Source organism: Balaenoptera acutorostrata, chromosome 1 (genome assembly GCF_949987535.1).
Source record: "Balaenoptera acutorostrata chromosome 1, mBalAcu1.1, whole genome shotgun sequence".
NCBI lineage: Eukaryota > Metazoa > Chordata > Mammalia > Artiodactyla > Balaenopteridae > Balaenoptera > Balaenoptera acutorostrata.
In genome coordinates this window covers 119,095,584-119,112,885 of record NC_080064.1, presented here as the reverse complement: position 1 = coordinate 119,112,885, position 17,302 = coordinate 119,095,584, and the positions used below count along the sequence as shown (strand labels likewise).

At 62.4% G+C, this 17,302-nt stretch overlaps 11 non-coding genes across 11 annotated transcripts; 6 read left to right on the top strand and 5 right to left on the bottom strand.

Moving 5' to 3' along the window:
- Positions 1–972: 972 nt before the first annotated feature.
- On the bottom strand, positions 973–1,043 carry TRNAG-GCC (transfer RNA glycine (anticodon GCC)). The gene has a single exon. It is a non-coding gene; the product is annotated as a tRNA-Gly (tRNA).
- A 1,622-nt stretch (positions 1,044–2,665) lies between these two features.
- Positions 2,666–2,748, bottom strand: TRNAL-CAG (transfer RNA leucine (anticodon CAG)). The gene has a single exon. It is a non-coding gene; the product is annotated as a tRNA-Leu (tRNA).
- A 574-nt stretch (positions 2,749–3,322) lies between these two features.
- On the top strand, positions 3,323–3,394 carry TRNAD-GUC (transfer RNA aspartic acid (anticodon GUC)). Its single transcript has one exon. It is a non-coding gene; the product is annotated as a tRNA-Asp (tRNA).
- Positions 3,395–4,225: 831 nt separating this feature from the next.
- TRNAG-UCC (transfer RNA glycine (anticodon UCC)) lies at positions 4,226–4,297 on the top strand. Its single transcript has one exon. It is a non-coding gene; the product is annotated as a tRNA-Gly (tRNA).
- Positions 4,298–4,571: 274 nt separating this feature from the next.
- Positions 4,572–4,643, top strand: TRNAE-CUC (transfer RNA glutamic acid (anticodon CUC)). Its single transcript has one exon. It is a non-coding gene; the product is annotated as a tRNA-Glu (tRNA).
- Positions 4,644–8,777: 4,134 nt separating this feature from the next.
- On the bottom strand, positions 8,778–8,848 carry TRNAG-GCC (transfer RNA glycine (anticodon GCC)). Its single transcript has one exon. It is a non-coding gene; the product is annotated as a tRNA-Gly (tRNA).
- A 1,640-nt stretch (positions 8,849–10,488) lies between these two features.
- TRNAL-CAG (transfer RNA leucine (anticodon CAG)) lies at positions 10,489–10,571 on the bottom strand. The gene has a single exon. It is a non-coding gene; the product is annotated as a tRNA-Leu (tRNA).
- Positions 10,572–11,145: 574 nt separating this feature from the next.
- On the top strand, positions 11,146–11,217 carry TRNAD-GUC (transfer RNA aspartic acid (anticodon GUC)). The gene has a single exon. It is a non-coding gene; the product is annotated as a tRNA-Asp (tRNA).
- Positions 11,218–12,054: 837 nt separating this feature from the next.
- On the top strand, positions 12,055–12,126 carry TRNAG-UCC (transfer RNA glycine (anticodon UCC)). The gene has a single exon. It is a non-coding gene; the product is annotated as a tRNA-Gly (tRNA).
- A 274-nt stretch (positions 12,127–12,400) lies between these two features.
- TRNAE-CUC (transfer RNA glutamic acid (anticodon CUC)) lies at positions 12,401–12,472 on the top strand. Its single transcript has one exon. It is a non-coding gene; the product is annotated as a tRNA-Glu (tRNA).
- Positions 12,473–16,606: 4,134 nt separating this feature from the next.
- Positions 16,607–16,677, bottom strand: TRNAG-GCC (transfer RNA glycine (anticodon GCC)). Its single transcript has one exon. It is a non-coding gene; the product is annotated as a tRNA-Gly (tRNA).
- Positions 16,678–17,302: the final 625 nt, after the last annotated feature.

The window sequence follows — 17,302 nt, the reverse complement described above, 5'->3', positions numbered from 1 at the left end:
TTACTGTACAGCACAGGGAACTGTATTCATATGTCGTGATAACGTATAATGGAAAATAACCTGGAAAAGGACATATAACTGAATCACTTGGCTGTACACCTGAAAGTCACACAGTATTGTAAATCAACCGGACTGCTGCGAAAAGGAGAAGACGACGAAGGGGGGATAAAGGAGGGCAACGGGACAGAGGCAAGGGCAGGATCCTTGACAACGTAGGATGTGGAAAGGATCGGGGGGAAAAGCGGGGAGATAGGGGGTGGGATGGGGGTGTCTGTGGGAGTAGGGTGGAGGCTGAGGTGGTGGTGCCGGTGGTGCTGTCCCAAGGGCTGATGCTGTTGGTGGGAGCAGAGGTTCAGGGGAGGGGCTGGTGTTTGTCGTGCTGATGGTGGTGGTGGCAGTAGTGGTGGAGGAGCGGGCCGGTGTTGGAATCGTATTGCTGTCGAGGGTCAGAACATCAATCTAGAGTGCAGTCTGCGATGATAGTGTGGACTTCTTTTGAACTCTTCGTGCAAGTGAACACTTTGGGGACTCTCCAGGAAAGTGGGGTGTATCACTCCCAGAGGTGGCAACTTCCTTGCTCCTGGTTGTGCAAACATAGTATAACTTTCGAAGTGCGGGCAGAGTGAGGCAGAGAGCTTGGAAACGTGGCGAAAGGTGAAGAGGTTGGGCTGTGCGGGTGCCAGTGTGGGGTGTTCCTCACAGTGAAAAGCGTGACACAAGCGGGGTCGGGGTAAGGACGAGAACAAGGACAAGGAAGGGGTCTGGGCGTAAGAGTGGCTGAGCCCGCAAGGTGTCAGGTCCCAGAGGCCTGGCTCCCGGGTGTGTGTGGGGGTGAGGGCGTCTGCGTGGGAAGGACAGGGGCCAGAAGGTGCGGTGGTGAGCGAGCTGTTGCAGGACCGGTGCCTTGAGTGCGGCAGCGGGGAAGCCCAGCTCCGCTGTGGGGCTGCGGGAACCAAAAGGGGACGCTACGGCTGCATGGGCCGGGAATCGAACCCGGGCCTCCCGCGTGGCAGGCGAGAATTCTACCACTGAACCACCCATGCACCGATGGCCGCCGGCCCCCGGCGCTGCCCCAGCGGCGCTCGCCGCCAACCGCCGGACCCTGGTCACTGCTCGCCCCGTGGGCATGTGCTCCATTTGAGCAGGAGGCCGACGGGCCACCTGAATGAGAGGCTCCGGGCACGCTGGCGACCCCAGGGCGCGAGGCGGTCGGAAGCACCGAGGGACGGAGGGACGCAGGCGTGCTCGGCCCGTCCTGCGCTTTCTCTGCCGTCCACGGCCGCCGCGAGACTGTCGGTGTCGCCAGAGGAAGCCAGGAGCCCAAGCGGCCTGGCCCGCGCCCGAATCCCCGTCAGGGCAGGCGAGGCGTGGCCGCTGCGGCCGAGCGCCAACGTTCCTCTCAGCAGCCGCCCGGCCCCGACGCACAGTCCCTCTGGCGGCTGGCTTTCTTGCTGGTGCGGGGCGTGCGAGGGCGGGCGGGGGCAGGGGTCGGAGCTCGGGGCTGTGCAGGGACCGCGAGCGTGGGAGATGGACGCCGGGCACCGCCGCCGCCGCCGCCGCCGCCGCCGAGCGGCGCTCAGGCCACAAGACCAAAGGTGTCTGAGCCTCGCTTCTGCGCTCTGGCCCACCCCTCTCCCGCGGGGTCCCGCTCTGCTGCGTTGGTTGTGAGGAGAAGCACTTTGGCAGACTGGCTGCTGGCTGGCGGACAGCCCGGTGAGGGAGGGAGCGCGCCAGGGTGTGGTTGGGTCCGGCCGGAGCAGCGGCTTCCCCGAGGGACTTGCGCTGTGGCGCCGAGGTGGGTGGCCCGGGCTGGGGGCCGGACGTCTGTGGTGGGTGACAGGGCATCCAGGGCTTCCGCTCACTACTCACTGGAGCACCGTTCCCGGGAGCGACTCCTGCGCCAGGCCCCGTGCAGGGAGGGCCCCCTGTTGGCTGGCCAGCAGGAGGCTGGGCTGCACGCGGTCCGGCAGGCAGGCAGGCAGGCAGGCAGGTGTGGTCCGGCCAAGGTCCCAAGGCGAAAAAGCACCGAGGGCACGCACCACAGGCCGGCAAGGCGGTGTGGCTGTGGAGGGAATGGAATGGGCAGGCGGGCCGTTGGGGCTGGCGGGAAGGACAGGATGTTGGAAAGAGGGAGAGCTGCTGGTGGCGGAAGTGGAAGAAAGGCTGTGAGAGCGAGTCCGCTGTTCACCAGGCCGAAGTCGGAGGGCGGGCCAGGCGTGGAGGGCTTTCCACACGCGGCCGTTCTGCGTGTGGCGGTGGGGGCGGGGTGGAGCGTGGGAGTGGGAGTGGGAGGGAGGGACGAAGGCAGGCAGGCAGGCAGGCAGGCAGGCAGGCAGGAAAAGCACCAGCAGCAGCAGCCGCAAGCAGGTGAGGGAAGATGGGCTGCGAAGGACTGAAGGTTTTTCTGCTGTGGGTGCAGGTAGGCGGGGGCTTAGGAGCTGGCGGGGAGGGCGTTTGTCCGGAAAGCCAGTCGCCGGAGGGTTCCTAGTGCGCCGTTTCTGCCAGGCCCGCGGCCGTGGCTGAGAAGGTCCCGCGTCTGAGAGGCGTGGATGTCCGGGCCGGAGTTTGGAGAGGCCGCAAGAGTGCAAGGCGCGAACGGACTGGAAGGCAGTAAAGCGCTGCCATAGGGCCGGGTGCGTTTGTCGGGCGGGCCAAAAGGCTGGCTTGTCAGGAGTGGGATTCGAACCCACGCCTCCAGGGGAGACTGCGACCTGAACGCAGCGCCTTAGACCGCTCGGCCATCCTGACGGCGGGCCTGGGCGTGCGCGTGGCCGCTCGGCTGGCTGGGACCCGACGCGACGCGAACCCCGGTGCCCTTGGCGGGACGCGGTGCTCCGCGCCAGGCGCGCGGCCGTCTGGGTGAGCGACGGAGCGGGCGCGCGGCGGCCGACGGGGAGCACGGCCAGACGACGCGCCTGGCTGCGCCGCGGTGGCGCCCTCGCCCAGCCCTGGCCCCGGACGCAGCCGGGCCGCGTCGGGCCAGCCCCCTGCCGCCGGCCCCCACCCGCGCGTCTCCTCGCCGGCCATGGCCCGGCGCGCGCCCACCCCCTCCTCGCAGCCTTGCTTTGCGTCTCGGGCCCCCTCCACCCGGCGCGATCCCCGCGTCGGAGGCAATAGGCAGCGCGCACTCGGAGTTTTCAGGGCCACGCGGGTCCGGGTCCCTGTCGGGGTCGGGGGCTGCTGCTTTGGAGGACGCGGTTGGTGTGGCGTTGGGTCGGGTCGGGCACGTGCCGGGCGCCCGTGGTGGGCAGGGGGCCGGAGGGCAGGGGGAGGCGTCGGCAGGCAGCCCGAGAGCGGCCGGGCGCGGGGGCGGTGGCCGCCGTCCTCGTTAGTATAGTGGTGAGTATCCCCGCCTGTCACGCGGGAGACCGGGGTTCGATTCCCCGACGGGGAGGCAACACGCCCTCTTTTGGTGGCTGGCGCCGCTCTCTGTCCTGCCGCCTGGCTCCCAAGGGCCCTTCTTCTCCTCCCTCCGCCCTCCGCCCTCCAGCGAGGCGCAGGGCGCCAGCGCGTGCCCAGCCTGCCCACCCTCGCCCCCCTCCAGCCGCCCAGCCCTTCCTCCTCGCCGGGCGCTCAGTCGCCAGGGCCGAGCGAGGGCCTCCTCTGGACCCCACAAGCGCCCGATGACATTGCGGCCCGCCCAAAGTGGCTGTCTCAGTGGGCTCCTTGCGTCGCGACGCACAGCTGCGCAGCTATCCACAGCGGCATAGGTGCACAGCTGCCGGGACGGGTGGGAGGCGGATGAGTGGCGTGCCCTGTCGGTGCGGGAAGTGGCCTGGCCCAGCGCCCGGTGGAGAAGGGCTTTGGCGAGCCGGGGCCTGGAAGACGCGTGCCCCGGGGGCGGGGGCGGGCCGCGGCGTGGAGCGGAGGGCCCTGGAGCAGCAAGGCAGCGAGAGCGCCCCCCTGAGGCGGTCGGGCCGGTGGCCTAGGGCAGCTTCGTAGGGCTGGCGCGGGTGGGGCGCCGGGGGGCCTTGGTGGCGCCTGTGACGTCACAGAGCTGCCGGCCGGCGGGGCGTCGGGGCAGGGCTGCTCCAAGTGGCGGCGGCGGCGGCGGCGGCTGAGGAGGAGGAGGACGGAGAAGAGAAAGGGGAGTAGGAGGAGGAAGAGAAGGAGGAGCAGTCGGAAGAGAAGGAGGAGGAGGAGGAGGAGGAGGAGAAGGCGGCGGCGACGAGAGTGCGCGCGGGCGAGCCCGGTGCCGGCGTCTCGGGGCGGCCCGGGCTGTGCAGCGTTGGTGGTATAGTGGTGAGCATAGCTGCCTTCCAAGCAGTTGACCCGGGTTCGATTCCCGGCCAACGCAGCGGGCTGACCTTTTACCGAGCTCCACGGGCGGCCGGCCGGGGGCCTGTGAGGGAGAGCTGGGAGCAGGGAGCTAGCTGGCCCCAGCGGCTTTTCTTGTGTGTGCGAGAAGCAGGCGCGCAGTGTTCTGAGGGCGCTGCAAGCAGGAAGGACGGTAGGACACGTGGATTGCCAGGGGCGGCGCGTGGCTGGACTTGGGAAGGCCGGGTCTTGGCGCCAAGGTGGCGCCGAGCGGGTGCTATGGGTCCAGCAGGAGCAGTGGTAGAGCCCGACGCTCCCTGGTGGTCTAGTGGTTAGGATTCGGCGCTCTCACCGCCGCGGCCCGGGTTCGATTCCCGGTCAGGGAAGCCTTTCTTCCTCCTCTCTACCTCCCACCGTCCACATCCCACTTTTAGGCCACGCTTGCTCCGCGGCCTCGGCGCCCCGACAAGAGCCGCCCGGTGCCCTGCACCTCCAGCCCAAGCCCTGCCAGGCAACCTCCACCCTCCCTCCCCGGCCAAGCCTTTTGGCCGCACTGGCGCGCGCCCACTCGAGGCCTTCGACGTCCCGTGTCTTCCTTTTCGGACGCTTGCCTCAGCCCCAAACACGAGTGGCCGGGGCCGCGCCTCTCCCCGCCGTGGCCGTGGCCACGAGCAGACGCCCCCGCCTGTGTTTGGACTCTCCATCAGCACTGCTTTTCCCCCACGGCGACAGCGGCGGCAGCGCCGACGGCGACGGCGGTGTCACACGCGGTGCCTTCTAACAAAGCCGGATCCCCTGTGGAAAGGAGCACCGGTGGGCAGACGGGTGCTTCGCACCACCGCAGCAGGTTTCCTGAACGCCCTTGCCGGTGCCGTGGGGGTGGCTGACAGTGTGGGATGAAGGTGTTTGTGGCCGTGGTCGGTGGCCACCCCACGCGGGTTAGGGAACGGAGCAGAACGACCCCATGGAGAGAGGGCGGCGGTGGGCCGCGTGCTGGGAGGTGCGAGGAAGGGCCTGGGGTGTCTGGGTGGAGCGCGGGCAGGAGCGGGAGGTGTTGGGCTGGCGGGGACCTGGCCCGGGAGAGCGGCTGGCCACTCAGGCAGGGGCTCAGCAGAAGCTTGGGGGTGGTGGCAGCACCTGGCCCGGCACGTGTGTACGGGTGGGTCAGATCAGGGGGCGGGGTGGGCCTGGAGTAGGAGTGCATCTGAGGAGCACTGGCGGAAGTGAGACTTCCGGGCAGGACATGTGACAGTCGGGCCTGGGATACAAGGGGAAGGTGGCGGGGAGAGGGGTCCGAGCCTGCAGGCTGGGGGGAAGGGCGGGGTGTGTGAGTAGGCTGTGGGGCGAGGAAGATGGTGGGAGAGGACCCCTTCGCGGTGGGGTGGCGGGTGAGCGCGCCAGACTGGTGTGCTGTGCGGCAAGGTGGTCAGGCTAACCAGTGGGTTGGGACTGGGGGCGGTGGGTAGGAGGCAGGCAAGAGAACAACAGAAGCGGAGCGCGCCACAGGGGCTAGGCGGGGTCCGAATGGGGTGGGGGCATTCTACTGCCCCAGAGACATACATCGCCTCTCATCGGGAGAAACCATCCGGTCTCAGGTGTGTGTGGCGGCGGGGGTGGGGGGAGGAGGGGTTGAGGTTGAAAGAGGCCCAAGGAGAGGTCCCCTATGATCCAGCAATCCCACTCCTGGGTACGTACCCGGAAATGACGAAACAAGAGTGCAAAAAGGCACAAGCACCTCCATGTTCACAGCGGCACTATTTGCAGTAGCCAAGACATGGAAAAATACCCAAGTGCCCATCAACGGGTGGCTAGTACAAGAAGAGGTGGTATATATGTACTATGGGATATTACACAGCCATTAATAAGAAAGAATGAAATATTGCCATTTGCCGCAACAAGAATGCTCCCAGGGAGTATTACACTTAGTGAAGTAGGTCCGACAGAGAAGCACAAAGATATGTGGAATCTAAAAAGTACTACCGATGAATCTATGTGCAAAACAGAAACAGACTCACAGACCTAGAAAACACAGTGATGGTTACCCGAGTTAAAAAGGAGGGGTGGAGGGATAAATTAGGAGCTCGATGAACAGATACACAGGGGTTCATATAAAGGAGATAAGCAACAAGGATTTCCAGAATAACACAGGGAGTGATAGTCAATATCCTGCAATAACCTGTAATGGAAATCACTCTGAAACGATATTAGACATGGAAAACAGTATCCCCTTTGCTGTACACCTGAAACGAACTCAATATCGTTAATCAACTCTTCTTCTTCAACCACAAGTACTAGTACTTATAAGTAAGTAAGTAAATAAATAAATAAAAACCACGAACAAAATAAACAGGAGAAACATGAGCCATCAGATGATCCAGCAGTCCCCGTCGTGGGTACACATCCGCCAAAGAGAAAAACTGTGGTTTGAAGAGATCCACGCACCCCCGTGTTTGTAGCAGCACTGTGTGCCGCAGCCAAGGCATAGAAAAAACCCATGTGCCCATCAACAGTTGGCTGACAGAAAAAGATGCGGTATAAAGGTACTGTGGAATATTACTCAGCCATTTCCGAAAATGAAATATTGCCATTTGCCACAATAAGGATGGTCCTAGAGAATATTACACTTAGTGAAGTTAAGTCTGACAGAGAAGCACAAAGATACGTGGAATCTAAAACATAACAGAAAAGAATGTATGTGCAAAAGCGAAACAGACTCACAGACATAGAAAACACACTGGTGGTTCCCCGAGGAGAAAGGGAGGGGTGGAGACATAAATTAGGAGCTGCGATGAACAGATACACCGTACTTCATATAAAAGACATACGCAACAAGGATTTCCAGAATAACACAGGGAATGATGTTCAATATCCTGTAGCAAACTGTAATGGAAAGCAACCTGAAACAGCATTAGACATGGAAGACAGTATCCGCTTTGCTGTGCCCCTGAAACTAACTCAATATTGTTAATCAACTTTTCTTCCAAAATTACAGCTACTAGTTCTTATAAGTAAATGAATAAATAAATATTAAATGCATAAATAAAAACAACACACTAAATAAATAGGTGAAATATGAGCTCTCATATGATCCAGCAATCCCCATCGTGGGTACACATCGGCAAAGGAGAGAAACTGTCATTTGAAGAGATCCATGCACCCCCATGTTCACAGCAGCACTACGGGCCACAGCCAAGACATGGACAAAACCCAAGTGCCCATCAACCGATGGCTGGCACAGGAAGACGTGGTACGTATGTACTGTGGAATATTACTCAGCCATACAAAAGAGTGAGATATTGCCATTTGCACCAGTAAGGATGGACCTAGAGTATATTACACTTCGCGACGGAAGTCAGGCAGAGAAGCACAAAGATATGTGGAATCTAAACCGTACTACAAACGAATGTATGTGCCAAAGAGAAACAGACCCACAGACATAGAAAACACACTGTTCGTTACCCAAGGGGAAAGTGTAGGGCAGGGAGAAATCCGGAGCTGCGATTAACAGAGAGGAAATACTATACACAAAGCACAGAAGCAACAAGGATTTACTGTACAGCACAGGGAACTGTATTCATATGTCGTGATAACGTATAATGGAAAATAACCTGGAAAAGGACATATAACTGAATCACTTGGCTGTACACCTGAAAGTCACACAGTATTGTAAATCAACCGGACTGCTGCGAAAAGGAGAAGACGACGAAGGGGGGATAAAGGAGGGCAACGGGACAGAGGCAAGGGCAGGATCCTTGACAACGTAGGATGTGGAAAGGATCGGGGGGAAAAGCGGGGAGATAGGGGGTGGGATGGGGGTGTCTGTGGGAGTAGGGTGGAGGCTGAGGTGGTGGTGCCGGTGGTGCTGTCCCAAGGGCTGATGCTGTTGGTGGGAGCAGAGGTTCAGGGGAGGGGCTGGTGTTTGTCGTGCTGATGGTGGTGGTGGCAGTAGTGGTGGAGGAGCGGGCCGGTGTTGGAATCGTATTGCTGTCGAGGGTCAGAACATCAATCTAGAGTGCAGTCTGCGATGATAGTGTGGACTTCTTTTGAACTCTTCGTGCAAGTGAACGCTTTGGGGACTCTCCAGGAAAGTGGGGTGTATCACTCCCAGAGGTGGCAACTTCCTTGCTCCTGGTTGTGCAAACATAGTATAACTTTCGAAGTGCGGGCAGAGTGAGGCAGAGAGCTTGGAAACGTGGCGAAAGGTGAAGAGGTTGGGCTGTGCGGGTGCCAGTGTGGGGTGTTCCTCACAGTGAAAAGCGTGACACAAGCGGGGTCGGGGTAAGGACGAGAACAAGGACAAGGAAGGGGTCTGGGCGTAAGAGTGGCTGAGCCCGCAAGGTGTCAGGTCCCGGAGGCCTGGCTCCCGGGTGTGTGTGGGGGTGGGGGCGTCTGCGTGGGAAGGACAGGGGCCGGAAGGTGCGGTGGTGAGCGAGCTGTTGCAGGACCGGTGCCTTGAGTGTGGCAGCGGGGAAGCCCAGCTCCGCTGTGGGGCTGCGGGAACCAAAAGGGGACGCTGCGGCTGCATGGGCCGGGAATCGAACCCGGGCCTCCCGCGTGGCAGGCGAGAATTCTACCACTGAACCACCCATGCACCGATGGCCGCCGGCCCCCGGCGCTGCCCCAGCGGCGCTCGCCGCCAACCGCCGGACCCTGGTCACTGCTCGCCCCGTGGGCATGTGCTCCATTTGAGCAGGAGGCCGACGGGCCACCTGAATGAGAGGCTCCGGGCACGCTGGCGACCCCAGGGCGCGAGGCGGTCGGAAGCACCGAGGGACGGAGGGACGCAGGCGTGCTCGGCCCGTCCTGCGCTTTCTCTGCCGTCCACGGCCGCCGCGAGACTGTCGGTGTCGCCAGAGGAAGCCAGGAGCCCAAGCGGCCTGGCCCGCGCCCGAATCCCCGTCAGGGCAGGCGAGGCGTGGCCGCTGCGGCCGAGCGCCAACGTTCCTCTCAGCAGCCGCCCGGCCCCGACGCACAGTCCCTCTGGCGGCTGGCTTTCTTGCTGGTGCGGGGCGTGCGAGGGCGGGCGGGGGCAGGGGTCGGAGCTCGGGGCTGTGCAGGGACCGCGAGCGTGGGAGATGGACGCCGGGCACCGCCGCCGCCGCCGCCGCCGCCGCCGCCGCCGCCGCCGCCGCCGAGCGGCGCTCAGGCCACAAGACCAAAGGTGTCTGAGCCTCGCTTCTGCGCTCTGGCCCACCCCTCTCCCGCGGGGTCCCGCTCTGCTGCGTTGGTTGTGAGGAGAAGCACTTTGGCAGACTGGCTGCTGGCTGGCGGACAGCCCGGTGAGGGAGGGAGCGCGCCAGGGTGTGGTTGGGTCCGGCCGGAGCAGCGGCTTCCCCGAGGGACTTGCGCTGTGGCGCCGAGGTGGGTGGCCCGGGCTGGGGGCCGGACGTCTGTGGTGGGTGACAGGGCATCCAGGGCTTCCGCTCACTACTCACTGGAGCACCGTTCCCGGGAGCGACTCCTGCGCCAGGCCCCGTGCAGGGAGGGCCCCCTGTTGGCTGGCCAGCAGGAGGCTGGGCTGCACGCGGTCCGGCAGGCAGGCAGGCAGGCAGGCAGGTGTGGTCCGGCCAAGGTCCCAAGGCGAAAAAGCACCGAGGGCACGCACCACAGGCCGGCAAGGCGGTGTGGCTGTGGAGGGAATGGAATGGGCAGGCGGGCCGTTGGGGCTGGCGGGAAGGACAGGATGTTGGAAAGAGGGAGAGCTGCTGGTGGCGGAAGTGGAAGAAAGGCTGTGAGAGCGAGTCCGCTGTTCACCAGGCCGAAGTCGGAGGGCGGGCCAGGCGTGGAGGGCTTTCCACACGCGGCCGTTCTGCGTGTGGCGGTGGGGGCGGGGTGGAGCGTGGGAGTGGGAGTGGGAGGGAGGGACGAAGGCAGGCAGGCAGGCAGGCAGGCAGGCAGGCAGGAAAAGCACCAGCAGCAGCAGCCGCAAGCAGGTGAGGGAAGATGGGCTGCGAAGGACTGAAGGTTTTTCTGCTGTGGGTGCAGGTAGGCGGGGGCTTAGGAGCTGGCGGGGAGGGCGTTTGTCCGGAAAGCCAGTCGCCGGAGGGTTCCTAGTGCGCCGTTTCTGCCAGGCCCGCGGCCGTGGCTGAGAAGGTCCCGCGTCTGAGAGGCGTGGATGTCCGGGCCGGAGTTTGGAGAGGCCGCAAGAGTGCAAGGCGCGAACGGACTGGAAGGCAGTAAAGCGCTGCCATAGGGCCGGGTGCGTTTGTCGGGCGGGCCAAAAGGCTGGCTTGTCAGGAGTGGGATTCGAACCCACGCCTCCAGGGGAGACTGCGACCTGAACGCAGCGCCTTAGACCGCTCGGCCATCCTGACGGCGGGCCTGGGCGTGCGCGTGGCCGCTCGGCTGGCTGGGACCCGACGCGACGCGAACCCCGGTGCCCTTGGCGGGACGCGGTGCTCCGCGCCAGGCGCGCGGCCGTCTGGGTGAGCGACGGAGCGGGCGCGCGGCGGCCGACGGGGAGCACGGCCAGACGACGCGCCTGGCTGCGCCGCGGTGGCGCCCTCGCCCAGCCCTGGCCCCGGACGCAGCCGGGCCGCGTCGGGCCAGCCCCCTGCCGCCGGCCCCCACCCGCGCGTCTCCTCGCCGGCCATGGCCCGGCGCGCGCCCACCCCCTCCTCGCAGCCTTGCTTTGCGTCTCGGGCCCCCTCCACCCGGCGCGATCCCCGCGTCGGAGGCAATAGGCAGCGCGCACTCGGAGTTTTCAGGGCCACGCGGGTCCGGGTCCCTGTCGGGGTCGGGGGCTGCTGCTTTGGAGGACGCGGTTGGTGTGGCGTTGGGTCGGGTCGGGCACGTGCCGGGCGCCCGTGGTGGGCAGGGGGCCGGAGGGCAGGGGGAGGCGTCGGCAGGCAGCCCGAGAGCGGCCGGGCGCGGGGGCGGTGGCCGCCGTCCTCGTTAGTATAGTGGTGAGTATCCCCGCCTGTCACGCGGGAGACCGGGGTTCGATTCCCCGACGGGGAGGCAACACGCCCTCTTTTGGTGGCTGGCGCCGCTCTCTGTCCTGCCGCCTGGCTCCCAAGGGCCCTTCTTCTCCTCCCTCCGCCCTCCGCCCTCCAGCGAGGCGCAGGGCGCCAGCGCGTGCCCAGCCTGCCCACCCTCGCCCCCCTCCAGCCGCCCAGCCCTTCCTCCTCGCCGGGCGCTCAGTCGCCAGGGCCGAGCGAGGGCCTCCTCTGGACCCCACAAGCGCCCGATGACATTGCGGCCCGCCCAAAGTGGCTGTCTCAGTGGGCTCCTTGCGTCGCGACGCACAGCTGCGCAGCTATCCACAGCGGCATAGGTGCACAGCTGCCGGGACGGGTGGGAGGCGGATGAGTGGCGTGCCCTGTCGGTGCGGGAAGTGGCCTGGCCCAGCGCCCGGTGGAGAAGGGCTTTGGCGAGCCGGGGCCTGGAAGACGCGTGCCCCGGGGGCGGGGGCGGGCCGCGGCGTGGAGCGGAGGGCCCTGGAGCAGCAAGGCAGCGAGAGCGCCCCCCTGAGGCGGTCGGGCCGGTGGCCTAGGGCAGCTTCGTAGGGCTGGCGCGGGTGGGGCGCCGGGGGGCCTTGGTGGCGCCTGTGACGTCACAGAGCTGCCGGCCGGCGGGGCGTCGGGGCAGGGCTGCTCCAAGTGGCGGCGGCGGCGGCGGCGGCGGCGGCTGAGGAGGAGGAGGACGGAGAAGAGAAAGGGGAGTAGGAGGAGGAAGAGAAGGAGGAGCAGTCGGAAGAGAAGGAGGAGGAGGAGGAGGAGGAGGAGAAGGCGGCGGCGACGAGAGTGCGCGCGGGCGAGCCCGGTGCCGGCGTCTCGGGGCGGCCCGGGCTGTGCAGCGTTGGTGGTATAGTGGTGAGCATAGCTGCCTTCCAAGCAGTTGACCCGGGTTCGATTCCCGGCCAACGCAGCGGGCTGACCTTTTACCGAGCTCCACGGGCGGCCGGCCGGGGGCCTGTGAGGGAGAGCTGGGAGCAGGGAGCTAGCTGGCCCCAGCGGCTTTTCTTGTGTGTGCGAGAAGCAGGCGCGCAGTGTTCTGAGGGCGCTGCAAGCAGGAAGGACGGTAGGACACGTGGATTGCCAGGGGCGGCGCGTGGCTGGACTTGGAAAGGCCGGGTCTTGGCGCCAAGGTGGCGCCGAGCGGGTGCTATGGGTCCAGCAGGAGCAGTGGTAGAGCCCGACGCTCCCTGGTGGTCTAGTGGTTAGGATTCGGCGCTCTCACCGCCGCGGCCCGGGTTCGATTCCCGGTCAGGGAAGCCTTTCTTCCTCCTCTCTACCTCCCACCGTCCACATCCCACTTTTAGGCCACGCTTGCTCCGCGGCCTCGGCGCCCCGACAAGAGCCGCCCGGTGCCCTGCACCTCCAGCCCAAGCCCTGCCAGGCAACCTCCACCCTCCCTCCCCGGCCAAGCCTTTTGGCCGCACTGGCGCGCGCCCACTCGAGGCCTTCGACGTCCCGTGTCTTCCTTTTCGGACGCTTGCCTCAGCCCCAAACACGAGTGGCCGGGGCCGCGCCTCTCCCCGCCGTGGCCGTGGCCACGAGCAGACGCCCCCGCCTGTGTTTGGACTCTCCATCAGCACTGCTTTTCCCCCACGGCGACAGCGGCGGCAGCGCCGACGGCGACGGCGGTGTCACACGCGGTGCCTTCTAACAAAGCCGGATCCCCTGTGGAAAGGAGCACCGGTGGGCAGACGGGTGCTTCGCACCACCGCAGCAGGTTTCCTGAACGCCCTTGCCGGTGCCGTGGGGGTGGCTGACAGTGTGGGATGAAGGTGTTTGTGGCCGTGGTCGGTGGCCACCCCACGCGGGTTAGGGAACGGAGCAGAACGACCCCATGGAGAGAGGGCGGCGGTGGGCCGCGTGCTGGGAGGTGCGAGGAAGGGCCTGGGGTGTCTGGGTGGAGCGCGGGCAGGAGCGGGAGGTGTTGGGCTGGCGGGGACCTGGCCCGGGAGAGCGGCTGGCCACTCAGGCAGGGGCTCAGCAGAAGCTTGGGGGTGGTGGCAGCACCTGGCCCGGCACGTGTGTACGGGTGGGTCAGATCAGGGGGCGGGGTGGGCCTGGAGTAGGAGTGCATCTGAGGAGCACTGGCGGAAGTGAGACTTCCGGGCAGGACATGTGACAGTCGGGCCTGGGATACAAGGGGAAGGTGGCGGGGAGAGGGGTCCGAGCCTGCAGGCTGGGGGGAAGGGCGGGGTGTGTGAGTAGACTGTGGGGCGAGGAAGATGGTGGGAGAGGACCCCTTCGCGGTGGGGTGGCAGGTGAGCGCGCCAGACTGGTGTGCTGTGCGGCAAGGTGGTCAGGCTAACCAGTGGGTTGGGACTGGGGGCGGTGGGTAGGAGGCAGGCAAGAGAACAACAGAAGCGGAGCGCGCCACAGGGGCTAGGCGGGGTCCGAATGGGGTGGGGGCATTCTACTGCCCCAGAGACATACATCGCCTCTCATCGGGAGAAACCATCCGGTCTCAGGTGTGTGTGGCGGCGGGGGTGGGGGGAGGAGGGGTTGAGGTTGAAAGAGGCCCAAGGAGAGGTCCCCTATGATCCAGCAATCCCACTCCTGGGTACGTACCCGGAAATGACGAAACAAGAGTGCAAAAAGGCACAAGCACCTCCATGTTCACAGCGGCACTATTTGCAGTAGCCAAGACATGGAAAAATACCCAAGTGCCCATCAACGGGTGGCTAGTACAAGAAGAGGTGGTATATATGTACTATGGGATATTACACAGCCATTAATAAGAAAGAATGAAATATTGCCATTTGCCGCAACAAGAATGCTCCCAGGGAGTATTACACTTAGTGAAGTAGGTCCGACAGAGAAGCACAAAGATATGTGGAATCTAAAAAGTACTACCGATGAATCTATGTGCAAAACAGAAACAGACTCACAGACCTAGAAAACACAGTGATGGTTACCCGAGTTAAAAAGGAGGGGTGGAGGGATAAATTAGGAGCTCGATGAACAGATACACAGGGGTTCATATAAAGGAGATAAGCAACAAGGATTTCCAGAATAACACAGGGAGTGATAGTCAATATCCTGCAATAACCTGTAATGGAAATCACTCTGAAACGATATTAGACATGGAAAACAGTATCCCCTTTGCTGTACACCTGAAACGAACTCAATATCGTTAATCAACTCTTCTTCTTCAACCACAAGTACTAGTACTTATAAGTAAGTAAGTAAATAAATAAATAAAAACCACGAACAAAATAAACAGGAGAAACATGAGCCATCAGATGATCCAGCAGTCCCCGTCGTGGGTACACATCCGCCAAAGAGAAAAACTGTGGTTTGAAGAGATCCACGCACCCCCGTGTTTGTAGCAGCACTGTGTGCCGCAGCCAAGGCATAGAAAAAACCCATGTGCCCATCAACAGTTGGCTGACAGAAAAAGATGCGGTATAAAGGTACTGTGGAATATTACTCAGCCATTTCCGAAAATGAAATATTGCCATTTGCCACAATAAGGATGGTCCTAGAGAATATTACACTTAGTGAAGTTAAGTCTGACAGAGAAGCACAAAGATACGTGGAATCTAAAACATAACAGAAAAGAATGTATGTGCAAAAGCGAAACAGACTCACAGACATAGAAAACACACTGGTGGTTCCCCGAGGAGAAAGGGAGGGGTGGAGACATAAATTAGGAGCTGCGATGAACAGATACACCGTACTTCATATAAAAGACATACGCAACAAGGATTTCCAGAATAACACAGGGAATGATGTTCAATATCCTGTAGCAAACTGTAATGGAAAGCAACCTGAAACAGCATTAGACATGGAAGACAGTATCCGCTTTGCTGTGCCCCTGAAACTAACTCAATATTGTTAATCAACTTTTCTTCCAAAATTACAGCTACTAGTTCTTATAAGTAAATGAATAAATAAATATTAAATGCATAAATAAAAACAACACACTAAATAAATAGGTGAAATATGAGCTCTCATATGATCCAGCAATCCCCATCGTGGGTACACATCGGCAAAGGAGAGAAACTGTCATTTGAAGAGATCCATGCACCCCCATGTTCACAGCAGCACTACGGGCCACAGCCAAGACATGGACAAAACCCAAGTGCCCATCAACCGATGGCTGGCACAGGAAGACGTGGTACGTATGTACTGTGGAATATTACTCAGCCATACAAAAGAGTGAGATATTGCCATTTGCACCAGTAAGGATGGACCTAGAGTATATTACACTTCGCGACGGAAGTCAGGCAGAGAAGCACAAAGATATGTGGAATCTAAACCGTACTACAAACGAATGTATGTGCCAAAGAGAAACAGACCCACAGACATAGAAAACACACTGTTCGTTACCCAAGGGGAAAGTGTAGGGCAGGGAGAAATCCGGAGCTGCGATTAACAGAGAGGAAATACTATACACAAAGCACAGAAGCAACAAGGATTTACTGTACAGCACAGGGAACTGTATTCATATGTCGTGATAACGTATAATGGAAAATAACCTGGAAAAGGACATATAACTGAATCACTTGGCTGTACACCTGAAAGTCACACAGTATTGTAAATCAACCGGACTGCTGCGAAAAGGAGAAGACGACGAAGGGGGGATAAAGGAGGGCAACGGGACAGAGGCAAGGGCAGGATCCTTGACAACGTAGGATGTGGAAAGGATCGGGGGGAAAAGCGGGGAGATAGGGGGTGGGATGGGGGTGTCTGTGGGAGTAGGGTGGAGGCTGAGGTGGTGGTGCCGGTGGTGCTGTCCCAAGGGCTGATGCTGTTGGTGGGAGCAGAGGTTCAGGGGAGGGGCTGGTGTTTGTCGTGCTGATGGTGGTGGTGGCAGTAGTGGTGGAGGAGCGGGCCGGTGTTGGAATCGTATTGCTGTCGAGGGTCAGAACATCAATCTAGAGTGCAGTCTGCGATGATAGTGTGGACTTCTTTTGAACTCTTCGTGCAAGTGAACACTTTGGGGACTCTCCAGGAAAGTGGGGTGTATCACTCCCAGAGGTGGCAACTTCCTTGCTCCTGGTTGTGCAAACATAGTATAACTTTCGAAGTGCGGGCAGAGTGAGGCAGAGAGCTTGGAAACGTGGCGAAAGGTGAAGAGGTTGGGCTGTGCGGGTGCCAGTGTGGGGTGTTCCTCACAGTGAAAAGCGTGACACAAGCGGGGTCGGGGTAAGGACGAGAACAAGGACAAGGAAGGGGTCTGGGCGTAAGAGTGGCTGAGCCCGCAAGGTGTCAGGTCCCAGAGGCCTGGCTCCCGGGTGTGTGTGGGGGTGAGGGCGTCTGCGTGGGAAGGACAGGGGCCAGAAGGTGCGGTGGTGAGCGAGCTGTTGCAGGACCGGTGCCTTGAGTGCGGCAGCGGGGAAGCCCAGCTCCGCTGTGGGGCTGCGGGAACCAAAAGGGGACGCTACGGCTGCATGGGCCGGGAATCGAACCCGGGCCTCCCGCGTGGCAGGCGAGAATTCTACCACTGAACCACCCATGCACCGATGGCCGCCGGCCCCCGGCGCTGCCCCAGCGGCGCTCGCCGCCAACCGCCGGACCCTGGTCACTGCTCGCCCCGTGGGCATGTGCTCCATTTGAGCAGGAGGCCGACGGGCCACCTGAATGAGAGGCTCCGGGCACGCTGGCGACCCCAGGGCGCGAGGCGGTCGGAAGCACCGAGGGACGGAGGGACGCAGGCGTGCTCGGCCCGTCCTGCGCTTTCTCTGCCGTCCACGGCCGCCGCGAGACTGTCGGTGTCGCCAGAGGAAGCCAGGAGCCCAAGCGGCCTGGCCCGCGCCCGAATCCCCGTCAGGGCAGGCGAGGCGTGGCCGCTGCGGCCGAGCGCCAACGTTCCTCTCAGCAGCCGCCCGGCCCCGACGCACAGTCCCTCTGGCGGCTGGCTTTCTTGCTGGTGCGGGGCGTGCGAGGGCGGGCGGGGGCAGGGGTCGGAGCTCGGGGCTGTGCAGGGACCGCGAGCGTGGGAGATGGACGCCGGGCACCGCCGCCGCCGCCGCCGCCGCCGCCGAGCGGCGCTCAGGCCACAAGACCAAAGGTGTCTGAGCCTCGCTTCTGCGCTCTGGCCCACCCCTCTCCCGCGGGGTCCCGCTCTGCTGCGTTGGTTGTGA